This window comes from Vulpes lagopus, chromosome 24 (assembly GCF_018345385.1).
Source record: "Vulpes lagopus strain Blue_001 chromosome 24, ASM1834538v1, whole genome shotgun sequence".
Classification (NCBI taxonomy): domain Eukaryota; kingdom Metazoa; phylum Chordata; class Mammalia; order Carnivora; family Canidae; genus Vulpes; species Vulpes lagopus.
The window spans coordinates 51,496,348-51,522,116 of NC_054847.1; the positions used below are offsets into that span (position 1 = coordinate 51,496,348).

Below are 25,769 nucleotides of genomic sequence, written 5' to 3' on the forward strand. Positions count from 1 at the left end.
TGAGAGACACACAGGCAGAGACCTAGGCAGAAGGAGAAGCAGGATCTCTGAAGTGAGCCTGATGGGGACTCAATCCTGAGGCCAACGGCAGCCACTTAAACACTGAGCCACCCAGGTACCCCAGGGCTATTCATTTTTAACCTTAATTATAATACAACATCCATTCTTTTGTCACAGTAACCACATTTCAAGTACTCACTAGCCTCTAGTGGCCAATGGCTACTATGTTGGATGGCATTAATTATAGAACATTTCTCTTATGGCAGAAAGGTCTATTAACCAGTGATGAAATGCTAGAACATAAAGACCTGAAATCAGAGGCAGTATCTGGTACTTCTGCTAAATGTACCAGCGCCCTCTCACACGACTGTCAAGACCTTTGATTCAGCGACGTCGTGCAGTTTTTCCTCCTTCTCACTGGAGCTTGCCTGCAGTTCCACAAAACCAGACCTCAGTCTGGTCCATTACTTGAGGCTTTGACTGTTCTCATTCTTTCAGGTAGTTCTCTTTCTATCCCTTTATCCTAGATAAACCTTACTTCCTCCACATGGGCACCGCTGCCCTCTGCAGCCCCTTAGGGCAATCACCATTTTTTTTTTTAAACACCTGCTTCCTTGGCTTCTCTGTCCTCGAGGCTCTTTGTTGATTCTCAGTAACAACAAATGCCACCATCCTTGATCATTCTTCTGTGGTTTTACCCATTGGAAGCTTATCCTGACTATCATTCTCTATGCTCGCTTTTTCTTGTGGATGTATTTTTCTGAGTTCTATTTTTTTTTAATTGAGCTATAATTGAGGTGAAGATTGTATAAATTTAAAGTGTACAACATATTCATTGGATACGCTTATATTTTATGAAATGATTACCACTGTACTCTCTGCTTCCTTGTAATTCTCAATAGACTCTTGTTGCCGTGTTTTGTTTTGGTATCCTCATATCTATCTACCTACTGATCTATCTCTGCATCTGTAGATATCTATACATCTATATAAAAATAACACTTTTTTCTTCGTTTTGGGATTATTCTAATATAATTTTTAATGCATGTGTTCACCTCTCCTAGCCAAGATCTACATCACTCAAGCTAAATCAACAAATGCTTTTCCCCTGGCATTTGAATCTTTGAATGGAGTTACACAATATATTGAAAAAGGATTGGAGTCCATTCAATCCTGCACTTCACTTCCATGATGAAAATAAAGGTGAGTTCTTGGTAACCAGCATCCAGAATTGCCTTTGTCCATGTCCATTTCTTAGAGGCTGATTTTTCAGACTTCCAAAAAATTGGTTCATTTCTAATAATTCCTTTCAAATTCATTGCTAATTGCCTTAAGTATGTAGTGCTGGTTTCTCTTGCTTGCAAGTAATCTGAAACAGAAACAGTACCATAATGGGATTTTAAAAGCAACAGTTGGAAAACATGAATTTGGTTGAGTTGATTATTGTGTGGAGGATTAGAAAGTTGTAAATTCTTATACAAGTGCAACCTAGTGATTAAATTGTTCCATGTCATTATCTTGGAGCTTGTATCCTGTGGTTTGGGTATGAAAAACCATAGAGTGACTGTGGCTTGAGGAATTTTTTTTTCTCATCATTAATTCATTTTAGGATTTTTTTTTTTTTTAACAGATTCTGATTTCTATTTGTGGATCTATGCCTTTCCCAATCACAATACTTCAAGTTTGAGTGAGGTCTCATCCTCTCCCAGGAGTAGAGCTTGCGGTCTATCTGTAGCCAATTAGTGCCTCACACCTCTGGATACAATGTTGTTTCTGGGTTGGGTACCATTATAGCTAACTCTGGGGCTTTCATTTGAAATGTTTTTCCTGCCAGACTTGCATAGAATATGATATGCAGTTGGAGATGCTACAGACTTTTTGCTATCACATAGAACCTGATCTAAAGTCTACAAGCAAAGAGTAGCAAAGCAGAGCTCAGTTATTTATAGAGAAATCTGTTTTTAATAATTGTTTTATTTTTTAATTTTAATTCTAGTATAATTAGCATATAGAATTATTGGTTCCAGGTGTACAATATTCAACATTTCCATATATTACCTAGTGCTTGCTTATCACAAGTGTACTCCTTAATCTCCATCACCTATTTCACCCATTTTCCCACCTTGCTCCTCTTCTCTGGTAACCATTTGTTTGTTCTCTATAGTTAAGAGTCTGTTGCTTGGTTTCTCTCTCTCTCTCTCTCTCTCTCTCTCTCCCTCTCTCCTCATTTGTTCTTTAAATTCCACAAAAATGAAATCATAGGGTATTTGTCATTCTCTGAATTTGCTTAGCATTATATTCTGTAGCTCCATCCATGTTGTTGCAAATGGCAAGATTTCATTCTCTTTTATTGCTGAATATTATTCCATGTTGTGTGTGTATATCTACACATACACACACCCCCATCACTTCTTTATCCATTCATTAATTGATGGATATGTGGGCTGCTTCCATATCTTGGCTATTGTAAATAATGCTTCTATAAACATAGAGGTACAGGTATCCCTTTTAATTAGTGTTTATGTATTTTTTTTTGTAAATACCTAGTAGTGTGATTACTTGATATTACAAAGTTTAGATTTCTCAAACAGTTAAAAATAGAAAAAATATAATCTTTATAATACTATTTGAGCCCTTAAATCCATAAAGGCAGCACAATCACAGGTTTTCAGATAAATGAGTCAGTAATTCTCCAGTATTCATAGATTTTTCTATCAGAATATTCTAAATGAGATACTCCTACCATTTACTGAAGATTTGGAAATGATTTCATAATCTCATTACTTTACCTCTTTCTATAATTACAGAAGATTTTGAGATACTGTTTAGAAATTTTTATCCTTTAGAAATATTACTGAAATGGTAAATATTAAGTCTTTCGGCAAAACCTTGCCAAAATTTCAGGTGTCCATATGATACTTGACTTCAGAGAGATATCTACTCCTTAGAACTCCCATTATCTACAAGTCCCACTCTTCTCTTGCCTTTAATTCACTCATACACATCTTTCTTCAATGATATGAACTAGGATTTATCAATTGCCTTGGAAATCACTTTTTCCTAGAGAGTGCAGTTAGTTATAAATCACCTGGGTGATTGAATTATGTTTGGCTATAGCACATGCCCCTACAGATTAGAGCCTTGCCTCAGACTGGCCCTCGGGGAGCCCTTGGAAAGACCTACCTCTTATTCATATCAATAACTATCCCCATTTTGCCTTTTCCTTCAAAACTCCAACTCAATCCCTGTTCCCTTCAGCCTAAATAGATGACCTTTCTTCCTACTTCAGTGAAAATACCACGGCCTTCGGTAATCTTGCTTCTTTTCCCACTGCTACATGGACTTTTATTTCTCTCAGCCTGTATCTTACCTCCATTATGTCAAGATCAGAGTATGAGCTATGGCCCTTCCTACTTAAATCCTTGAGCCCACGTCCACTCTTTTCCAGAATATCCTTCTATGATTCATCTCCCCTGCCCATATATATATTTAACTTCTTCCTCTCCACTCGGTGCTTCCCCTCAGGCTATAGACATGATCAGTCTTTCTTTGCTTAAAAAGAAAAAACACTGTCAGTAATGAGAGAGGGAGGCTAAAGAAGGGGCCTGAGAGGTCACCAAAAGCCAAGCATGTGATATTTAGGACTTTATACTTTCTTAGGGGATGGAAAGCCACTGAATGAAATCAAGCAGGGGCATCACATATTAGCATTGTAGATAAAGGATTCTGTTTGCTTTGTGGAAATGGATGTAGAGGTGTAACTAGGAGGCAAAAGTGTAAATAATGTTCCTAAAATGTGTTCTGCAAAAGACTAGATACTAGATACTGCTGAGTGTTATTAGACTTTCCTTAAAAAGAAAAAAAAAAGAAAAACTGGTTAATGGACAATTAAATATAACAACTTTGGCTTAAACAAATCTTTTTTCCTTCAGGGCTTCTAAGTGGTCTGACTTGAATCGGCTAGGTCTCTTTATCTAGAATTTTCTTTATTTCCAAACAGGTAGACCATTTAGCTTCCTTTTTGTCCATTAGGTGATAAAGTGATGTTTATATCCTGCGGTATTACATGGCATATAAGAAGATGGTCTTGCACAGGTGACTGCTACTCTTTCCTGCCCTGAGAGATCTAGCACATTGTGTCCAGTCAAGTGCTAAGTACTTGTGAGGATGCTGCAGCATGCTAGGGATTCCTTGCTTATCCAGCCATTTAACTAAACATATGTTTTTTTTTTTTTTTTAATCTTTTTTTTTTAATTTTTTTTTTTTATTTATTTATGATAGTCACAGAGAGAGAGAGAGAGAGAGGCAGAGACACAGGCAGAGGGAGAAGCAGGCTCCATGCACTGGGAGCCCGACGTGGGATTCGATCCCGGGTCTCCAGGATCGCGCCCTGGGCCAAAGGCAGGCGCCAAACCGCTGCGCCACCCAGGGATCCCCTAAACATATGTTTTAATTGCTCCATTGATGAGGAAGGTGTTCCTGCCCTAGAGTAACGTGGACACTGAATATGGACACCAGGCATTGGACAGATGAGATCCGCAGTGTGAATTAGTCACATGTGTTCACAGCCTGAGGAGAAGGACACTGGATGCCATGCAGGACCACACGAGTGTCGCACTTCGGAATGGAACCAACAGCCTGGGGCTGTGTAGAAGGCAGTCTTTTAAGTATCAAGTGGGTGAGGTAACACCTGGTTCTCACCAGGACATGTCACTGGCTTGTTGGAATGATTCTGCAGGCTGGCAGGCAGCTGTCACCCACTGCTCAGAACAAGGCACTCTGCCAAGTGCATTAGAGAAGCCGGATTGTTTGGTTCAAGGAGGCTTATCCACAGGAGCAGAAAGGAGAGGAACATTTGTGGTTAGGCCTTTGAGGCTGCTTGATTTTACCAGGTAACAAGATAGCACATTGTATTGAGACTTGAGTTTTAAACTTTATGCCAACCCAAGGTATAGTTGTTTCCCTCTTTAACCATTTCTCCAGGCCTGACTTTTCTTGTATTCACAGAACTCCCGGTGGAAGAAACACAAAGGCCATTAGCAGAACATTAGCAACTTTCTGTGTTCTGGTTTAACCAGGACACCTCTGACCACACCTTGAGGAGGCATTCCATTCATTATGGAAAATAAGGGAATGGATTAACTTAATAGTCACTTAATAGATTCTAATAAGTATTATAATTAGGATTATCATAATGATACTCTGCTTAGGTAATAATGTGTTTATGTAAATCTAAATTTCCCTAGTGTATTCTTTCTAGTAGCAGTATATTACCTTATCAGGGACTATAAAATATTCTTCACAAGTTTATCATCTAAACTTTACAGGTTTTGTAATTTTGTTAATGAAAGTCAATTGTTTCCTTAGGTATTATGTGTGAGGCAGATTTCAAATTTCCTGCAATAATATCTGATATGGGATCTTCTTTATTTTTATGTTTCAATTTCAATATATTTTCCTGAAGAAGCAATATTTTTGAGAGGCACATTTTTCTTATAAAATGCAGAGGCATGACAGATAATGTTCTTTGAGATGCTCTTCATGACTATGGGTGTTTTAGGTTTCTAAGTTCTAATTATCTGTATTTCAGTTTCTCTGAATATTAGATTGGTAAACTGCATCACCTGCTGAGCATCCGGTGTAAAATGTGTGTATAGGAAAATAAACCACATCACCTGTGCTCTTTTTCCATTGAATTGTGTAACCCCTAAAATATGCAGAAGTCCGAGTCCACAATACTAGTGAATGGCACCTTATTTGGTTGCAGTTACAATTAGGTAATTCTGGAGTGGGATGGGCCCTTAGTCCAATAGGACTGCTGTCTGTTTAAGAAGAAAGAGGCAGGTATAGGAAGAAACTCACATGATGGTGGTGAGATCCCAGTGAAGCATCTATAAGCCAGGGAACAGTGAGGATTACAGGCAACACCAGAATCCAGGAGAAAGGCATGGAACAGATTCTGTCCCTTTAGAGAGAGCATGGCCCTCTTTCCACCTTGATTTTGAAATTCTAGATGCCAGAATTGTAAGGAGATTCTTGTTGGTTTATTATTTTTTTTAAGGATTTTATTTATTCATGAGAGAGACACACACACAGAGGGGGGCAGAGACACAGGCCGAAGGAGAAGCAGGCTCCATGCAAGGAGCCCCACGTGGGACTCGATCCCGGGACTCCAGGATCATGCCCTGGGCTGAGGGCAGAACTAAAATGCTGAGCCACCCAGGCTGCCCTCTTGTTGGTTTAAAGCCATTTTGCTTGTGGTACTTAGGGGAAAGTACCGGTTTACAAGGCTCGTATAACTAAGGACCAACTAAATCGTCATCATAGACAAATGTCCACATGGACATCCATGGGATTTTAGAATTTAAAGAGTCCTAGAAATGATTAAGTTGACTGAATTAGTTTCACAGAGAGAGAGAGAGAGAGACCCAGGGTTTTTAATGACTGTCTATAGATACGACTAAGTAGGCATAGTAGGCATAGGGTCCTATCACAAGAACTCTAGTATCCTGACAGTTTGCCTGACACTTTTTCCCATCTCACATTCACATTGAAGAGTGAATATATGTATTGCCTGTCTGCCCCTTTGGAAAGCAGAGTGAGGCCTTGAAGAAACCCATGTTAGGCCAGGAGTTCTGGAATCCAGAGAAGGTCTCCAGGAAGTCTGGCCCCAGTGGAAACCCTCCAGGGTCTTTCCAGCATTTAAAAAACAAAGGGGGTGGGATCCCTGGGTGGCGCAGCGGTTTGGCGCCTGCCTTTGGCCCGGGGCGCGATCCTGGAGACCCGGGATCAAATCCCACGTCGGGCTCCCGGTGCATGGAGCCTGCTTCTCCCTCTGCCTGTGTCTCTGCCTCTCTCTCTCTCTCTGTGACTATCATAAATAAAAAAATAAATAAATAAATAAATAAAAAAACAAAGGGGGGAAATAAAAATAAAAAACAAAGGGGGGTTGTGATTAGGCCTGTGAGGACAACTGTCCTGAAATTAAATATTGCTTATAAAGCCTAAATGGTTGAGATGAATGAGTAACAAAAACGTGATTTTTGATAGGCGTTAAACTTTGTATGCTTACTGTGAGCATGCTATTGACACAGTAAACTTGGCCCTTAATGTTCAGAGCAAATTCATTGTTTGATCTGAACGCAAGCGCACTATTTCATTGCTGATGTGCTGTTTTCTGCTGTAGGTCTTCTGTGATAGATTTTCAGGGTGTCCCACAAGGACAAAGACTGTGGAAACTCAATTTGCATAGGGCTTTGCATGAAGATGGTAATGTCAAAATAGAGTCTTGGATGATGACGGTTGTATGCCAGATTGAGCAAAAGGAGGACACAGTTCAAGCCTAGTTGAATATTTTATTGTAAATGTGCCCAGGAAGCATGAAGCACACAATTGAGAAAAATAAGCAAGTATAACCAGAGAGTCCTAAGGTTAAAAGTGTGTGTGTATGCGTGTGTCTACACACATGTGGACATGCACACATGCTGATTTATTTCTCTGAAACAGAAAAGGGGGTAAAAAAAAAAGTCATTTGTTTATATTCAGGAGAGAAAACATGATCAAATCATGACCTGTCCCTTGGAGGGGTGGAGACGTGGTCAGAGGAAATGCTCAGGATACCTTGGAGAAATTCAGGATAGCCATTTTTCCTGCACAGAGTAAAACTTCTATTTTTCCAGGAAAAAACATAATCAGATAATTTGTTTTTAAATCTTCTTTTATATTTGTCCACTTAATATATAAACTTAAAAGTGAGAGACTTCTGCCCAGGTTTTGTTCTATATGCTAATAGTTATATTCAGTTGTTATATAGTAGTTACAGTTATAAGGCACCAGATTTGGGACATGTGATACTGAAGGGACAGTCTCCTTTCGTTACCTGGCCCCTAGCCACATATTTTGCTCATCTTAAAGACCACCAGTGTTACAAGGTATCAGTGTTTCTTCCAGAAATGGATTATGTATATGATTTATAGACACATGGAATTATAGCATACTATGCATATTGCTTTACACTTTGCTTTATTTATACATTAATTTTTGGCAGTCAATATTTCTTGGTTAATCTACGCTATAATTAGGGCTGCCTGCCCATTCTTAATGAAGATATGATTTCCTATTGTATGGAGGATCTACAGTTTACTTACCTAGTCCCCAACTGGTTGTTTTCAGTTGTTTATGATCAGTTGATTATAAATAAAGCTATAAAAATATTGGGAAAAGTATACTCTTAAGATTCTTTTGATTTCTTGCATCCTGTGTCTTAAATCTTTCTCTAGTAAATTACATAAAGCAGGATTTTTTCATTATTTATTCTAACTAGATATTCTGACTCTTGGCACATACATTCTGTGCCAAGGCAGGTAGTAAATTGAGTAGTAAATATTAGAATTAATGACTTCTGTAGGAAAAAAAAGGTAGACTGGAAGTTGTAGAAGGCTGCAAGTGGCTAGTGTGTGGTCACTGTCAACATCTTTGAGGTGGAGGAATTTTAGTGTAAGCTTGAATTCGTGGGGAGGATAAAGCACAAAAGGCATCTGGAAGGAGTTTCAGAAGGATCACCTGGAACAAAGGTCTCCAAACAAGAGAATGTCTGGAATATCCTAGAAGCAGCTTGACTTGAAGTGAGCAGGGAACAAGGGGTATCATAGCAGAAGATGGAGACCAGGAGTTGAGAGAGTCACCTGCAATGTAGGGTTTCACAGGACACTGGAAGGTTGGAGGCCGGGGTTCATTGTAAAATAGTTCTATAGCTTGCCCTTCTGGAGGAACTCTCTCAGTGCACTGATGAAAACAAAAAAAGGAGGGGAAAAGAAGTAGCCGTGAGGTGCTAGAGTGAGGAAACCATTGTAGTCACTAAGGGAGCTGGGAACGAGCTACATTCCAGATATGGTTTGAAGGTAGGTCGTGAAGATTTGTTAATGGGTTGCATGGTTTGTGTAAGAGTGTGTGAGGGGACAGGGTAATGAAGCATTTGGGAAAATAATACATTCCCAAGAGGGCCAGGAGAGTCTGTACCATTGCAATTTGGGAAGGGCAGCTAGCCTTTGGTTTTGGACTGCTGAGCTCTCCCGTCTCTCTGTCCTGCTTTTATATTATTTTGATGCTGCTCTGTGTCACTACTCCTGTAAATGGAACCTATTTATCAACCAAATATATGGTAAGAGGGTTTTAATGTAGAAAGTTGTGTGTCTGGAGAGTTAGCATTGTCAACTCTTTGAGATTTGTATACTTTTTGTTGACTTCTTGTCTTTACCTGGACTGTCAGTACATGGTTGAATGGGATATGTAATGGGCATCCCATTCATTCAAACACTGAGTGTCTTCTGTGTTTCACTGAATTTTATCTTTATTTCCTATTTTGTATATTCCTATCCACGTGTTTTATCTCTTATTTTTAACTTTCATCAGTTATGCCTTCCAATATTTCCTTCAGAGTATTGCTTTATTCCAACTGATAATTCTTTAGTCTGAAGTTTTGAGGAGTCTAAATATGATCTTGTTTTTGGTGTACTTAAGCCAACACTTGCTGCTCATGTTTTGTTTCATCAGTTTTTTGATAATTCCTTTATAGAAGTTCATGCTTGGATGAATTTCATCTGTGGGATCTTAGAATACCTTAATTAAGGATGATTATACCCAGAGAAGATTGGTATTTTCTGTAATGTTTGTCAGCTGATATTACCAAGCTGAAATAAACCCATATTAATTTCTTCACCTGGAGATTTTCTCCCTGCACAAAAGTGTTCTTTAAACTTAAGTCACAGAACCGAGCGGTACCAGGTCTGGAGTTACAAATGATTCGGAGATATAACAATTATTGTTTTGTTAATGGTGGTATGATGTCATTGTCACCATTGGCACTGCCAGTACTGTTGTCTATAGCATAGGCCCAAGGCAGATTCATTTGTGGGTCTCCTCACATGGACACAAATCTCTCCCTAGTCAGGTTTTTGTTAAGTGTTTTTATTGAACTTCCTAACCTTATGCTTGGTATTGTGTGCTTCTGCTTTTCGACCCCCTTTTGTTGGAATAATAACTTGTTTCTCTTTCTCTCCCTGTTCCTCAGTTTCCAGCATTAGTATTTCCATTAAGGAAGAGCAGCTTAGAATTTCAAGTTTACATATTTGTATTTCATTTCACTTTTCTATTCCTTTCAGTTATCCCCTACTTTCTTTAGAGCTCAATAATATCTAAATACACATTTTTTGCAACTTTCTGACAGCTGGTCCATGGCAGTACAGAGTTTCAAAAATGCCTGATCTAGGCAATAGTCCTGGGGACACTGATTTTTTTGCATGTATTGAAAATTTTTAATTTTAATGTGGTGATTTTTTTTAAAAGATTTTATTTATTTATTCATGAGAGACACAGAGCAAGAGAGAGAGACAGAGACACAGGCAGAGGGAGAAGCAGGCTCCATGCAGCGAGCCCAACGTGGGACTCTATCCTGTGTCTCCAGAATCACAACCTGGGCCAAAGGTGGCGCTAAACCACTGAGGCACCCTGGCTGCCCAATGTGGTGATTTTTAATTTTAGATCTGCATTGACTTTTTTTTTTTTTAAAGACTTGATTATGTTTTAGAGCAGATTTAGATTCACAGAAAAACTGAGGGAGAGGTACAGAGACTTCCCATAAACCGCCTACCCAGACACATGAAAAGCCTCCCCATTATCAACATCCCCACCAAAGTCATGCATTTAAGATTGATGATCCTACACTGACACATCATAATTATCCAAAGTCCATAGCTTACCTGATGGTTCACTCTTTGTGTATATTTTATGTGTTGGGACAAATGTATTTCCTGCATCCACCGTCAAAATACCGTTTTGACTGACCCCAAATGTTCTGTACTCTTCCCATTCATTCTGTTCCCCTCCCCCCCGCCAACCTCTGGAACCACTGGTCTTATTACTCTTCAGAATTTTTCCTTTTCAAATTGGCATATGGTTAGAATCAAACAATGTGTAGCCTTTTCAGATTGGCTTCTTTCACTTAGTAATATGCATTTAAGATTCCAAAGTGGCTGTTGTATTTGACATTCCTGCCAGCAGTGAATGAGAATTTCTATTGGTCCACATCCTTGCCAGCATGGGTTTTGTCAGCATTCTGGATTTTGATTCCTAGAATAGGTGTGTAGTGGTAGCTCATTGTTTTAATTTGCACTTCCCTAATGAAATAAGGTGTGGAGCGTCTTTTCAATCATCAATATGTTTATTGATCATCTGAATATCTTCTTTAGATGTCTATTCAGATCTTTGCCTCCCCTTCCCTTTTTGTAATTAGGTTGGTGGTTTTCTTGTTGGATTTGTATATTTTAGATAACAGTCCTTCATTAGAAGTGTATTTTGCAAGTATGTTCTCCCAGCGTGTGACTGGTCTTCTTTCTCTTCAAAATGTCCTTCACAGAGTTTTTAATGAAGTCCAGTATATCAGTTATTTCTTTCATGGATCATGGTTTTGATACTGTATCTAGAAAGTCATTACCATACCCAGGGTTACTTAGGTTTTCTCCTATGTTCTAAAAGTTATGTAGTTTTGTATTTCACATTCAGGTTTGTGATCCATATCGAGGGTTTTTGTTTTTTGTTTGTATTTTTGTGTGTGTGTGAAGAGTAGAAGGTTTGTGTTTAAAGTGTTTTTTTTTTTGTTGTTGTTGCATCATGTTGTTTTTTTTTTTATTTGTGGATGTCCAGTTGTTCCAGCACTGCTTAATGAAAAGACTGTTTGCTTCATTATATTGCCTTTGCTCTTGTGTGCTCTCCATTCTATTGCTTTGATATATTTGTCTATTCCTTCAGCCGTACCATACTCTGATTACTACATCTTTATAGTGCGTCTTAAAACTAGGTAATGTCAGTCTTCCAACTTTGTTCATTTCCATTAATGCTGTGTTGGCTATTCTGGATCTTTTTGCTTTTCCAAATAAACTTGAGAATCAATTTGTTGAAAGTCACAGAATAGCTTCTAGGGTTTTAATTGGTATTTCTTTGAACCTATAGATAAAGTTAGGAAGAAGTGACACATTGACATGATAAAATGACATGTCAATGATGAAAGATAATAAAGATTTTGTATGTATTTTGTCAGACTAATGCCCAGTCATTTCATTTTGGGAGGTGCTAATATGAACTATATTGTGCTTTTAATTTCCAGTTTTATTTATTGCTGGTATATAGGAAAGCCGTTGACAGTTGTATATTAACCTTATATTTTGTAACCTTGCTATAACTGCTTATTCCAAGAGATTTTTTTTTTCAGTTTGGATTTTCTTCATAGACAGTCATATCATCTGTGTTTTTATTTCTTTATAGACCTCTCTGTACAATCTTGCTATAACCGCTTATTCCAAGAGATTTTTTTTTTCAGTTTGGATTTTCTTCATAGACAGTCATATCATCTGTGTTTTATTTCTTTGTAGACCTCTCTGTACACCCTGGTGGTATACCTTTTCTTAATGCATTATATAGAACTTCCAATATGATGTTGAAAAGGAATAATAAAAGGAAATGTCTTTGCTGTGTACCTTATCTTTGCAGTAAAGATTTTCAATTTCTCATCATTGGGTATAATGTTAGCTATAGTTTTTTTTTTTTTTTTTAAGGTACTCTTTATCAAGTTGAGTTTCCATCTATTCTAGTTTTCTGAGTCTTAAACATGAAAGGGTGTTGGGCTTTGACTTTTTAAAAATCAATACTAATTTAGTGTCATATGGTAAAAGAATGCAGTCCTGGGTCTTATTGATTTGGGGGGATGGGATTTAAATAGAAGTCCTTATTTAGGACTTGATGAGACTTCTTTGTGGTCAAATATATAGTCATTTTTTGTTTCCCATGTGCTTAGAACTAGCTTGCATTTTTTCCATTTATGGTTGCAGCAGTTGTCTTATCTATATCTTTATATGCCAAGTAAAATAATCCTTTTGATTTGTGTTGCTCATATCTGTAGTGTATTATCTAATTTGTCCATTTTATCTGTCTGGTTTAGAGAGGAGGGTACTAAAATAGGTTCTGAAATTACTTTTTTTATACTATGAATACTCTACATTTTGAGTGCCATCTCATGAAAGACTGTTGCCTCTTTAGGTCTATTTTACTGTTGTTCTCTAACATCAATTCTAAATTTAGCATGGTGCCACCCATGAGAAAGCCAACATTTTTAAAGCCTCAATTGTATCATGCTGTGGCCATGTGACTAAATTTTAGCCAATGGATTAGAATCAGTGTTAGGGATAGCTCCTAAAAAGAGAAGATTTGTTGCTTTTCATGTTCATCCATTTATCTGGAATAAGCATGTAATGACTGGGGCTACAGAAGGTATCCTGTATCAAAATAACCATAGAGAAAGAAACAGTTTAAAGAGTTTTGGGTCTTTGATGATAAAGGAGCCCTGGTATATAAGAGGGAAATAAATTCCTATCTTTCTCAAAACTCTATTTTGAAGATACATTTTTTTAAGTCAAATCTATTTTAATTTATGCAAGGCAGAGCCCACCAATCTCAAACCCAATTCTGTTTCTAAATGAAGGTTTAAGGGAGACTACATTTCTTTGGTTGTAAAACTATTTATATTCCTTCTCTTTGCTTCTTGTTTGGGTAAACCTGGAGGATTAGATTAGATTCTTTTCTCACAATTTGGAAGATTTGTTCCTTTTTTATTCTAATATGCAGTAATGTTATGTGGAAGTATAGAATACTGACAATCCTTCCCTTTCTCTGGAGTTAGTTTAGAGCTTCTCTTTATTTCTGATATTCTGAAAGTTATTGATACAATTGTCAAAGGAAAATTACAGCAGCCAAATTAAACAGGTACACAAAAACTGTATCAAGGACTATTGCAAACTGAGAGATTAAATTCTCCTGAAAGAAAAGTTGGTAGAATTTTTAAGTCCTGGGATGAGCTAGTGGAAAAGTACTGAAGGACAATGTGGGGGACGGTTGATCAATGTGATTATACCTTCTGTGTTTGCTTATTAGTGCTTACTGAAGTTGGGCTTCTACACTCACCTTAACATTCCAAGGAGATAAGGATGCTGTCTCCTATGGTTACCTTTGAAAGGGATGCCTTCTAGGGCTTTGAGAAAGACATTCCTAGGTAGTAAAATTGGCAAAAACCTAGGAGAAGATGGTCTTTCAAAGAAGGGAAGAAATAATTTATAATTACAAGTTTCCTAAAGTAAATGCTCTAACAAAATGGAGGTCTAGGACCAGTAGCCAGCAAGAAATGTATCTAAAGTTTAGTTAAGCTGAGGGGAACATTAAGACCTCTTTGGTCACATTTTTGAATTGGCCTGATTTTTTTTTTTTTTTTTCCTACGAGTTTGGACTTTTGATAGGATTTTTTTTTTTTTTTAATCTGGAGACTTCTGTATTTTTATACCCATCTCTTCTATGTTCCCTTTTTTTTCCCCTTGGAACTTTTATTAAATCTCAACTTCCTTGTTTTTGACATTTTCTATCTTTGACCTTTTGTTCAACTCTGAAATTGATAGCATCTTCCAAATGTTTTATTGACTTTTCTCAATTTATTACATTTTTCTTGCTAAGCAGTATTCTCCAATTCTTTTTTTTTTTTTTTTTTTTTCATAGATCTTGTTTTCTGGCTGAGATGCAATGTGTAATGGTACATGCTGCTGAGGAATTTAATTGAGAACATTGCATAGTTGTTAAGGACATCTATATTTTCTTTTTTATTGTTTATGGTTATCATTTTTTAGTGAGGACTCATCATTACTTATTTCTTTATATTTAAAATTGAAGCACAGGGGCACCTGGGTGGCTCAGTGGTTGAGCATATGTCTTTGGCTCATATGGTTGTGGTCCTGGGATTGAGTCCCACATTGGGCTCCCCACAGGGAGTCTGTTTCTCCCTCTGCCTATGTCTCTACCTCTCTCTGTGTGTGTCTCATGAACAAACAAAATATTTTAAGAAAAAGACTGAAGCACAGAACTGTTGGTTCTGTTGGGAACTGTTAATATGGGCCCCATGAATCCCTTATTATACTTCAGATTAAGAGCTGGATTTATATCTGATTACCCTAAAGTATCTTAGTATGTTTGAAGCATTTTTTTCTCTAATATCTTTCAAATCCTTTAAAGAATAACTTTTTTTTTTTTAATTTGGAATTGGACTTCTAGGTTCTCTTAGTGCCTGTTGGGAAAGTAAGATATTGGAGGTTATTAAAAATCTATATGTGGGACTTCAGATTTATCCTCTCATTTTCAGCCCCAATTTCACCATTATGCTCTAGCATTCTCATGGAAAATGCTGTCATTTTAAGTTCTATTTGCTTCCATTTCAGTAGAACTTCTATGTAAGTATTTCTGTCCACCTTAACTCCTCTTTACTATTCTACCTCAGCTCTTTATTACAATTTCTTCTCCACTTCTGACTCTTTACACTGTATCATCATTGCTTTTATTTTCTTCTGTTTCTTAGTGAGGCTTTAGAAAAATTAGTTGACAATCATGTGATCATTCTTTTATTATTAACTGGGACTCAATTCCTTCCCCCACTCTAATGTATTTTAGTGTTGAGAAGGAAAAAAAAAAAAAAAGTTCTGGTACTTGGTACCCATAGAAAGAAATAGTCGACATTGGCTTGACATTGGTTCTAAACGCTGAGGGCCAGATTTCAAAATCACTCCTAATATTGCTTTTATAGAGTTTACTGGCTTTTTGAGGCCAATTGTGTATGAGTCTGAAGGAGCAGAACCAGGTGCTCCTGGAATGAAATAGCATTAAGCCAGAGGATCTTCTCTCTAGAAGATTTGTAGAAGACTCCACTTGTAGACCATCTTACTCTCCCTGTTGTGCTTTGAGGAATAGCTGCCAACCATGTCGCATCAAGGAGCAATGGCAGTATTATTTATAAGACATCAGATACTATTTACTTTTGTTGGGAAAGATTTTTTAAACATACTCTGAATACACATTTCAAACTGAAATTAAAAATAATCCATCTCTACTCCCCAATTATATGCTTTTCTAAAGAAAGAAATTTACTATAATACCAAGTAATTGGCTTCATTTGCTGTGAAAAATAAAGGTTAGTTATTTGATAAACCTAAGTTATTTATACCTGTCACCCTATTAAGGAAAACCCCAGTTTTGATTTTTAGTTACATTTGTGATTGTCTGTATTTAATAATAAAGCTGGCCTTTCTTATCTCTAATGTATGCCAATACTTTAACTCACATAAATGCATGCTTTGTTTCCAATCACAAAACTTCCCTATGGCTTATCAAGGGCAGGTTATTTTAGCAAAAGCATAGCATACGGTGCATAAATAGCACTCATATATAAACATAGCATGCACAAGAGATTAATACAATTTTCCTTTTTTGAGTGATTAATATTTACCCTGGCAGCTATAGCATTTTAGTCTTCCATTAGTTGACAGATGTGAAAAAGGGTTGCATCTTGCCTCTACCAAGCTGCTATATCTTAATACGTGTTCATAGCTTGGGGACTATGAAATATGCTCCAGGAATATTTAGAACTCTCATAGGAATTTCTTGTGGCTTCAATGGATTTTTCCACAAATATATTAAATTGAATATTTTATTTCTTCAGGGCAAAAAGCTAACTGGCTTGAAACTCACAGGTGCAGAACAATAAACCAAATTCTGGCTTAAATCTGAGCATTCAAATGTGAGTCATCGGCTTGTAGCAGTCTCATAGCATAGAGCATCATGAAAAGTAGGAAAGGGAATAATGGTTCACAGCTCTGAGTATGTGGTAAATAAGGAAAAGAAATCATGTTTATATTTGAAAGATAATTATACATACTCTTAGGTTTTGGCTTTATTTTGGGGAATCAGATAAGTCATGGCATTTTCACTATCAGTGGCTAATATCACAAACTCAGGCTTTGAGTGAAACACTACTTAGGACTTTGCCACCACTTCATTTTATGCATAAGTTGTCTATTATATAGGTTTGGTGTTAAAATAATGTTTTGTAAGATTATGAAGGATGCCTAGGTTTTTTTTCCTCCACTTTGAATATTCTTCAGTGTGTAACATGTACAAATAAAAACCTAAGATACAAACTGGAAAATATACTGTGTCACAAATAATGTCTCAAGGATGTGTATCCACAAACACATGTAAAAATACAATTTTTGTATTATGTAAATAACCCTTATAATGTATCAGAAACACGTGTACATTTATTTCTCTGTGTGTGTATAAATATATACATATATATATTTGCACGTATACACAATCAGAATTTAATAAATATATATTAAAGGTTCTTAATAATATTTGTGCATTTATTGAATAAATAGTTGCCCGTAGTATTAGATGCTTAAGATACAGTGCTAAGGGGCACTATAAATAAAATGAGAAAATGAATAAAATTTTAGGATCTGAATGAGTAATTTTAAGTCAGTTGTTTTAAGGCAGGGGAAGGATGGGATTGGGCAAGATTTAACATAGAATAGTTTTATTTATTTATTTATTTATTTATTTTTTATTTTTATTTTTTAGAATAGTTTTAAATTGATGGGCACAGTGAGGCAAGGTTTTAAAGCAAGCAGAAAGCAAAGTGTTAATGTGGCCAAGTGAGCCATTTTATTTCACTAATAGTGTCATTTTCCAGGAGCAAATATTTCCTGGAGTAAATGGCTAAATAACCTCTGGACATATTCAATGCTGTTTTATTTAGAGATGAAGGGTTCATAAGAGTCCAGTAAAATTTAACAAAAGAGTAGGGACCTTTATTAGTTTCTGTTTTTAGTTTTCTCCTTATGCATTCTTCAACATAAGCTGGAAAATAGACTATAATTGTTAAAGTATACAATCAATCCAGATATTCATTGCTGCTCAACATATCACGGTTGCATACAGAGTGTAGATACGGTTGTTGCAATGTTTGCAAGTATCAGATTTCCTTTTTCCTCTATAAATGGAATATTAGTAGATCATATGATGGTATAGTGGCTGCTGGGCAGTAATTAAGATTCCTGAGATCATGCATTTCATTCCTACAACATGAGTATTAAGGGAAGGATTTGATCACAATTTTAAGCCTACCACTATGTTAGGCAAAAATGCCCAAATGAAACCAAATAAATTGATAATTTCATAGTTAGTTTCAAGTGTTTAAGACATTGCAGAGTATTTGGCCAAAAAGATGAAAATAGTTGGGTAGATAAAAACAAAGCAACAACAAAAAACTTTGATTAAAATATGACAAGCCACATTTCCAATTCTCTGGATCTTATTTTTTGGGTCTTAGATGGAAGATGTCAGCCTTATGCATTCATTGTCTTGATCCTAAGGTCTTGCTTAGAAGCTATTTCCTCCATCAAGATTAATTCTGTGCTTTGGGTCTTCAATCTAGATAGCTGTTTTCAGTAATTTAAGGATGACTTATGTCTCTTTGATTGAGAGATGCATATCTAAAGGTCTAACAGGTTAATGTTTTACTAACGTTAACAGCTTTTGATTGGGTCCTTTCCGTCAATGTGCTTGGTGAGTGTACACATTGAACTGAAGCTTTTCAAAGTTTTGCTTTTAATTGAACTGTATCTGACCTACAGCATTGTGTAAATGTAACATGTACGACATGTTGACTTGATACACTTATATATTGTAATATGATTGTCATTGTATTGACATTAACATCTCTATCACCTCAAGTAATTGTCATTACTTTTTGTGGTGGGAATAATTAAGACCTAGTCTCTTAGTAAGTTTGATGATTAGTGAATACAGACAATAATGTATTATAAGCTCTGCATTAGATTTCCAAGTCTCATTTATGTACTAGTTGCAAGTTTGACCCCTTAAACACCTACTCTCCTATTCTCCCACTTCCTGGATAGTAACCACCATTTTACTCTCTTTTAATGAGATTGGTGTTTTTAGGTTCCGCAGATAAGTGAATGGTATACGGTATTTGTCTTTCCCTGACTTCTCTCATTTAACCAAAATTTTTGAAGTAAGTACTGGTAAGCAACTTGCTAATCTTGACAAGTTAGCTATTTTAATAGCTCATTATTTTTCCTAGGAGTGAGTATTTCCTGGAACAAATAACCTAGTGATTTCTGCTTGTTTTATATTTTGTAACGTATATAAGGAAAGGATCCTTGTTCTAAATATTGTTCAGTTTAGTCTATGCTATATATGTGTGTGTGTGTATGTGTTACAATAACATATTCTTCAGGATTTGAGAGGAAGAGGAATCTCAGGCATCTCATGGCTCATCTTAGTTGATTATGAATTGAAATTGGGTATTGCAGTTTGCAAGTCATTTGTTTTTTATGTGAAAATGTTTACTTTATGCTAATGAATTAAACCAGCAGATTTTAAATAGACAACATATTGGGTGGTGTATTCACATCCACATTTCACATGTGTCTTCAGGTTAAACATGTTTAATTGATTTACCATAGGCTAGTTTTGTACACACAGAGCTTGATATAGATCAGTGATTTTAAAACTGAGTTCTACTTACCATTGTGTATATGACACAGTTACTTGGGGATTGGTATATTTGAGTATTCATTTCAAGAGCCTAAAAATCCATGTATATTCATTCTCTCTGCAGATATTCATGAAACAGAGTATCTTAGTCATCACATTGGTACTCATTTCCAACTCTGATTTTGTAATTGCTCTTCTCCCAGCCATACTTCTAGCATATTCTCAGTCTCCCCCATGGTGCTTTACCCTAACAACACCAAGGAAATGACAATGGGCACTATGTTCTTGATATTGAGAGAGTTTGACGACTGGGCACCAAATATTTTCACAGGTCAGTCTTAATTTTTTTCTTTTTTAAAATATTTTATTCATGAAAGACACAGAGTCAGAGATACAGGCAGAGGGAGAAGCAAGCTTCCTGTGGGGAGCCCAATGTGGGACTGAGTCAAAGGCAGATGCTCAACCCCTGAGCCATCCAGGTATCCCCAATTTTTTATTTTTACAAACACCCAACGGCTATCTTAGTAGACAGACCAAAATGGAAAAAAATGATGAATTGCCATGAGATTTCCGACCTTTAATTCAGTAAGAATTGAAAATATTGTATACTTTACTTGAAAGAAAGCCTTTTATATCCTATTTTCAATAAACAGGATTTCTTTAATGCTTAGATCTATGAACATAGATTAGAATTGGAGCTTAAAATGTGTCTGATTTTAGCGGTAATGTTCACAATGGGGCCCTGTACTCTTTTCAGAAATATACCAAACAAAACAAATTTTAAAATTTAAATGAATTCAATATAAATTTAAGATTTCATTGTTTTAATTTTATTTTTGATAAATTTCTATAATTTTTTTCACTTGAGACATCAGTAGTATTTGTAGGTGGTTAGGCAAACTGTGAAATGAGCAGTCCAAAAATCCAAAATTTTGTTAGAGATATTGTCTACTCAAAATTAGCATAGGAGATATAGATATGTCTATATACAATGTATTTATATGATTAGGATAAAATTATCTTGAGTAAGTAATAGGGAATTAATTCAAGGAGAAAAATAAATTATGTCTACTTACCAATTATTAAAGAAAGTTGTTCACAAAATTGTTTCTATATATTTAAGCCATCATTCAATACATATACATTTTTTTGTAATTTTTAAAGTTGAATAGTTAAAATTGAAATTCAGTTTCAACTAAAATTTAGGATGAAACATTTTGAGAGACAATAAAAGTATAAATGGCAGTATTGTAATAGAAACCTTTTTTTGATGTGTAAACAAGTTTTTGTTAAAGTGAGTTAGAACTAGTAGTTCTGAGAACTTTACCACATTTACTGAAATAACTAAGACAACAAGTACAATATGGAATAGGAATCACACAGAATTCAAACTCAGATCACAAAAAGGATAGAAATGAGAAATTAGTCTATGACTTTCTTTCCAGTCAGTATGGAGCTATTTCTACTCATTGCATGTAAGTGCTTGCTTTACTCAAGGAAACTGGACTATGCAGCTTCTGTTTGCACATTGCCATATAATTGTGCTGTGAATTATCATCACCAGCACATTACCAAGTGACATGTAGATAGCACAAGCCACTGTGCTAGGCGTTGTTCTGTTGGGAATATTACTCATTTGATCTTCACCTCAATTTTTTGTGATAGATAATAGTGATACCCCATTTTACCATAAGAAAACTGAGGCATAGGGAAGTAACTTGTTATCCTTATTGAAGTGTAGTTGACCTAGAGTCATATTCGTTTGAGGTATATAATATAGTGACTTTAACTTACTATGCTCCCCACAGGTGTAGCTACTATCCTGTACTATCCTATTAAAAGACCATTGACTATATTCCCTATGCTGTACCTTTCATCTCCATGACTTAGGCATTGCATCCCTGAGAGCATAGGCTCCATTCCCCCTCTTTCCCCACCACTTTGGAAACCACCTGTATAAAAACCGGTATAAAAACCTCTGTATTTTATAGGTCTGTTTCTGCTTTGCTTTGTTCATTTTTTAGATTCCACATATAAGTGAAATCATATGGTATTCGATTTGCTTCACATATTACCCTCTAGTTTTATCCATATTGTCATGAATGGAAAGATCTCATTCTTTTGTTTATGGCAGTGTGTGTATGTGCGTGTGTGTGCGTGTGTACATACGTGCATGTACACACCACACCTTCTTTATCCATTCATCTATCTATTCATGGACATTTAGGTTGCTTTTATATTTTGGTTTTTGCAAATCTGTAATAAGCATAGATACTCATATATCTTTTCAAATTACTGTTTTCATCATCTTTGGGTAGATACCCAGTAGTGGAATTCCTGGATCATATGACATTTCTATTTTTAATTTTTTTAAAAGATTTTATTTATATATGAGAAACACGGCGAGGGGAGGAGGCAGGTGGAGGGAGAAGCAGGCTCTATGCAGGGAGCCTGACATGGGAATCGATCCCGGGTCTCTGGGATCACACCCTGGGCTGAAGGCGGTGCTAAACTGCTGAGCCACCAAGGCTGCCCTCTATGTTTAATTTTCTTGAGGAACGTCCGTAATTTGTCTGTATCAGCTGCACCAGTTTATGTTCCCACCAACAGTGTATGAGGATTTCTTTTTCTCCACATCCTTGCTAACATGTCTTATTTCCTGTCTTTTTGTTAGTAGCCATTCTGACTGGCATAAGGTAATACCTCATTGTGGGTTTGATTTGTGTTTCCCTAATGATTAGTGATGTTGAACATCTATATGTGTCTGTTGACTTACCTGTATGTCTTTTTCTAGAAAAGTGTCTATTCAGATCCTTTGCCTACTTTTAATTGGATTTTTTTTTTGGTGTTTAGTTATATAAATTCTTTATATGTTTTGTGTATTAATTTCTTATTGGATATATCATTTACAGATATCCTCTCATTCCCTGTGTTGTCTTGTTGACTCTTTCCTTCACTGTGCACACGTTTTTAAACAGATATAGATAATTCAGGGCAATTTTTGGCTTTGGCCATATGGGTTCATATTAATCATATTAATATTAATCAAATATGCATAAATATCAGAAATAAACTGCATGAATAATCTTAGTTTGTAAATAAGCCACTAATTATTCTTTTTCACTGCCATGAAATCAATAGTTTATCATGTTGATTGGTTTATGAAGTACTGTCTTGATAAAGTAAGGGTGTTTTGTCAAAGCTAAATGGTAACTTGAATTCCTAATCTTGAAAAAAGAAGTTTCTTACAGATTTTGATTATTTACTGGCAAGGAAAAATAAAGATGGAAAAGTGGACGGGCCTTTGATTATGACGGTGTGAAGAAATAGATGAATCTTCTTCACTCCCCCCCCCAGATAAATGTTAAATTGTATAAAATTGCCAAAACCATATCCACACATTTAAAATTAACCAGTGGCAAGCTGTAAGTTGAAAAGTTTTTATTCCTGAAAAAGTGAGTCTGTGATCATGATCTTGATCTTGTCTGGGGCTCCCTGACCCCACACCTGCTACATCTAACTCACATAGTAGTTGGATCACAAATTGGCTGTGAAAACCATTAGTTTTGCTAACATGGAAGCAGGGAGACTGGATAAATCTTTGCGCCTCAATTCTTGATCATTTTGAGCTCTTGATGCTTAAGCTTCAAAATACTTTTGTTATTGATGTTGTCTTCCTCTATGCTTATTCCTACTATGTAGCTTGTGGTATTAGAACCTAAAAATAAAGGTGATGACTTTCTTAAACAACAAGAGCAAAAGAGAGGAGAGAGAGAGAATATTTTGCAAATTTTGAGTTCTGAGAATCTACCTGAGATGATGGCCCTCTGTCCCCAGGAGGGCATGAACTGAGAGTGTGCAATATGTTGTCATGCCTATTAGAGTACCTAAGACAGCTTAATATGGAGTAGATCTTTAATAAATATAGTTTTGTCAATAAATATAGTTTTGTCTTTCTTTCTCTTTGTGATGTGTGGGCAACACTATTTTCTCCTTAAAGCAGAAATAACTAATGTCTATTTTTTTTTTGTATAAATTATGAACTTGATTTCTCCGACCTTATTGAAAGCACTATATATATCAGGTCTATTACTGATAGAAATACCCTCAAAAGAAAGGAGTTAAATAGAGTCTTTGCTTTGTAGAACCTGGCCTTTAAACCCCCAACCTCCGTTTATACATTTTTAATATCTACATTGAATTCTAATGATCTCAGACAAGCTTGCATGTTCATATTAGCATACAATTTATTACAAAGCCATATATTTTGTAGAGGATGAATATTCTACAGATAAATGCTGTGATTTTTCAGATTTTTTGCCTAAATTACACGTCTCTTGTGAAACGGTGAATGTTACATATTTTTTAAACAAAATAGAGAAAGCCTTAATGAACTGTGCAAGATTATTTTTTCCTTATTAGTATACTTCATGTTGATTTGCAAATGGCTTTGAAGTAGGCAATCTTGAGGTAAACTGCTAATGAAAAATATATAAATTGGTGATATTGTTTCTTAAACTGTGACATATTTAAGTTCTAGAAGTCACAGATCCTATAATTAAACTCGGGTTTTGCTGTAGCATTCTTCTCTTCAGAGTCTTTCAACAGAGAATTACTTATAATAAGGAAACACACAGCAGAGACCCAGACATCAAAAAAGTGCTGAAGCCAAACTTTCAGAGGACAGTGTTATTTTAGTTTTGATAAAGTTAGCTCTTAATATTTAACTAAAAATTACCTTACATATTGTATTAACATCAATTTTGGAAACCTTCTGCTCTTATGAAACTAGGAGAAAGTTTTTGATAGGATATTTTGCCTTTTAGAAATATAAAGGAACCAGTCATTACAGATGGTTGAAAGGAATAAACTCTTAGAAAAATACCGTATTGAGAATCCTTCAGGCGTTGTGTAAGAGTATTTGGGAAAAGGTAAAATTGCTTCTGGCCACGTTCCCTAGGAAAAATGTAGAGTTAGCTGAAGAGTGCAGTTGTGAATTAATCGACAGTAACTCTTTTACATAGTTTGATATAATAATACTCTTTTTTCTATAGATGAAACATAGTCCCTGAGAAGAAAAGAATCCTCTCTTGGCTCAACAGTGGATCAGTGGGATAATCATAGTGGAGTTCTTGGAGTGCTTACCCTGGGCAGAATCTTTCAGACCAGGAATGAATGGGAGGATATTTGTAATCATTATACCTTGTTGTTGGGATTAATTTACAGTGGAGTGGTTTAAAAAATTAACTTCTGGAAACCAAAGTCACAGCATCTGTATCCACCTATTTGTTTTGATAAGAAGATGGCAATGATTGTCATACCTGTGTTAATATCAAATAAATAGGCTTTTGTAAAATTTTTGTTCCCTTACACAAATTTAAAATTTTCCAAGCTGTTTGAGTTCAAAATACAGATTGATGTAATATCTCATCCATTCCACATTTTTATATCTTAATTGTCTTTACTTTTTTCCTACAATAATTCTAATATCATGGACTTCTATAGCTTATTTAATGAATTCAGAATCCAAACAGTTTACAATAAGAAGTCTGTACTGATTCAGACTAAGAGGTTCATGTTTAATACAAATGGACCAAATATATTTAATTTACTGAATTTTGGGGGATCCCTGGGTGGCTCAGTGGTTAAGCGCCTGCCTTCGGCCTGGGGGTAATCCTGGAGTCCCCGGATTGAGTCCCACATTGGACTCCCTGCATGGAGGCTGCTTCTCCCTCTGCCTGTGTCTCTGCCTCTCTTTCTTTCGGTCTCTCACGAATAAATAAATAAAATCTTTAAAAAAAATTTACTGCATTTTCTTTTTAGAAAGATATGAAAAAGTGATTGTCAGAAAGAACTATTTTTGATAACGCAAGTAACACAACAGCATATTTATCTGTGAAATGGACATAGTAGTACTGCAGCCAGATAGTTGTTTCAAAGAAAAAATTTGAAAGTATATAGGAAGAATTAGGAAAAAAATGTCCTAGATTGCATAATATATAATCTAAAGAAACATTTATTAACATTACTTTAGGGTGAATAGGTTTGTTAGCAATTTTATTACAAGTAATAAACTGATTCCCATTTTAACTTATTAGAAAGATATATTTGTATTTTGGCATTTTAGTGAAAGTATAACATACTCTATCCTTTTTCATTTTATTTATATTGTCATTAACAACTCAATGAAATCGAGCCTTTTAACATCATGCATGGAAATTCATACATATTTGTATGTTTTATGTTCATACATTTAAGCAGATATTAATGTTTACTAAATTGAAACTGAGAGAAGTGTTGTTTGAAATCCATGAATATGCCTAGACTGT

General features: G+C 35.8%; 1 long non-coding RNA gene across 1 annotated transcript; it reads left to right on the plus strand.

Moving 5' to 3' along the window:
- The first annotated feature begins 1,070 nt into the window (after positions 1 to 1,070).
- On the plus strand, positions 1,071 to 24,623 carry LOC121481830. The gene is made up of 3 exons (XR_005985437.1): positions 1,071 to 1,203; positions 19,644 to 19,771; positions 24,495 to 24,623. It is a non-coding gene; the product is annotated as an uncharacterized LOC121481830 (long non-coding RNA).
- Positions 24,624 to 25,769: the final 1,146 nt, after the last annotated feature.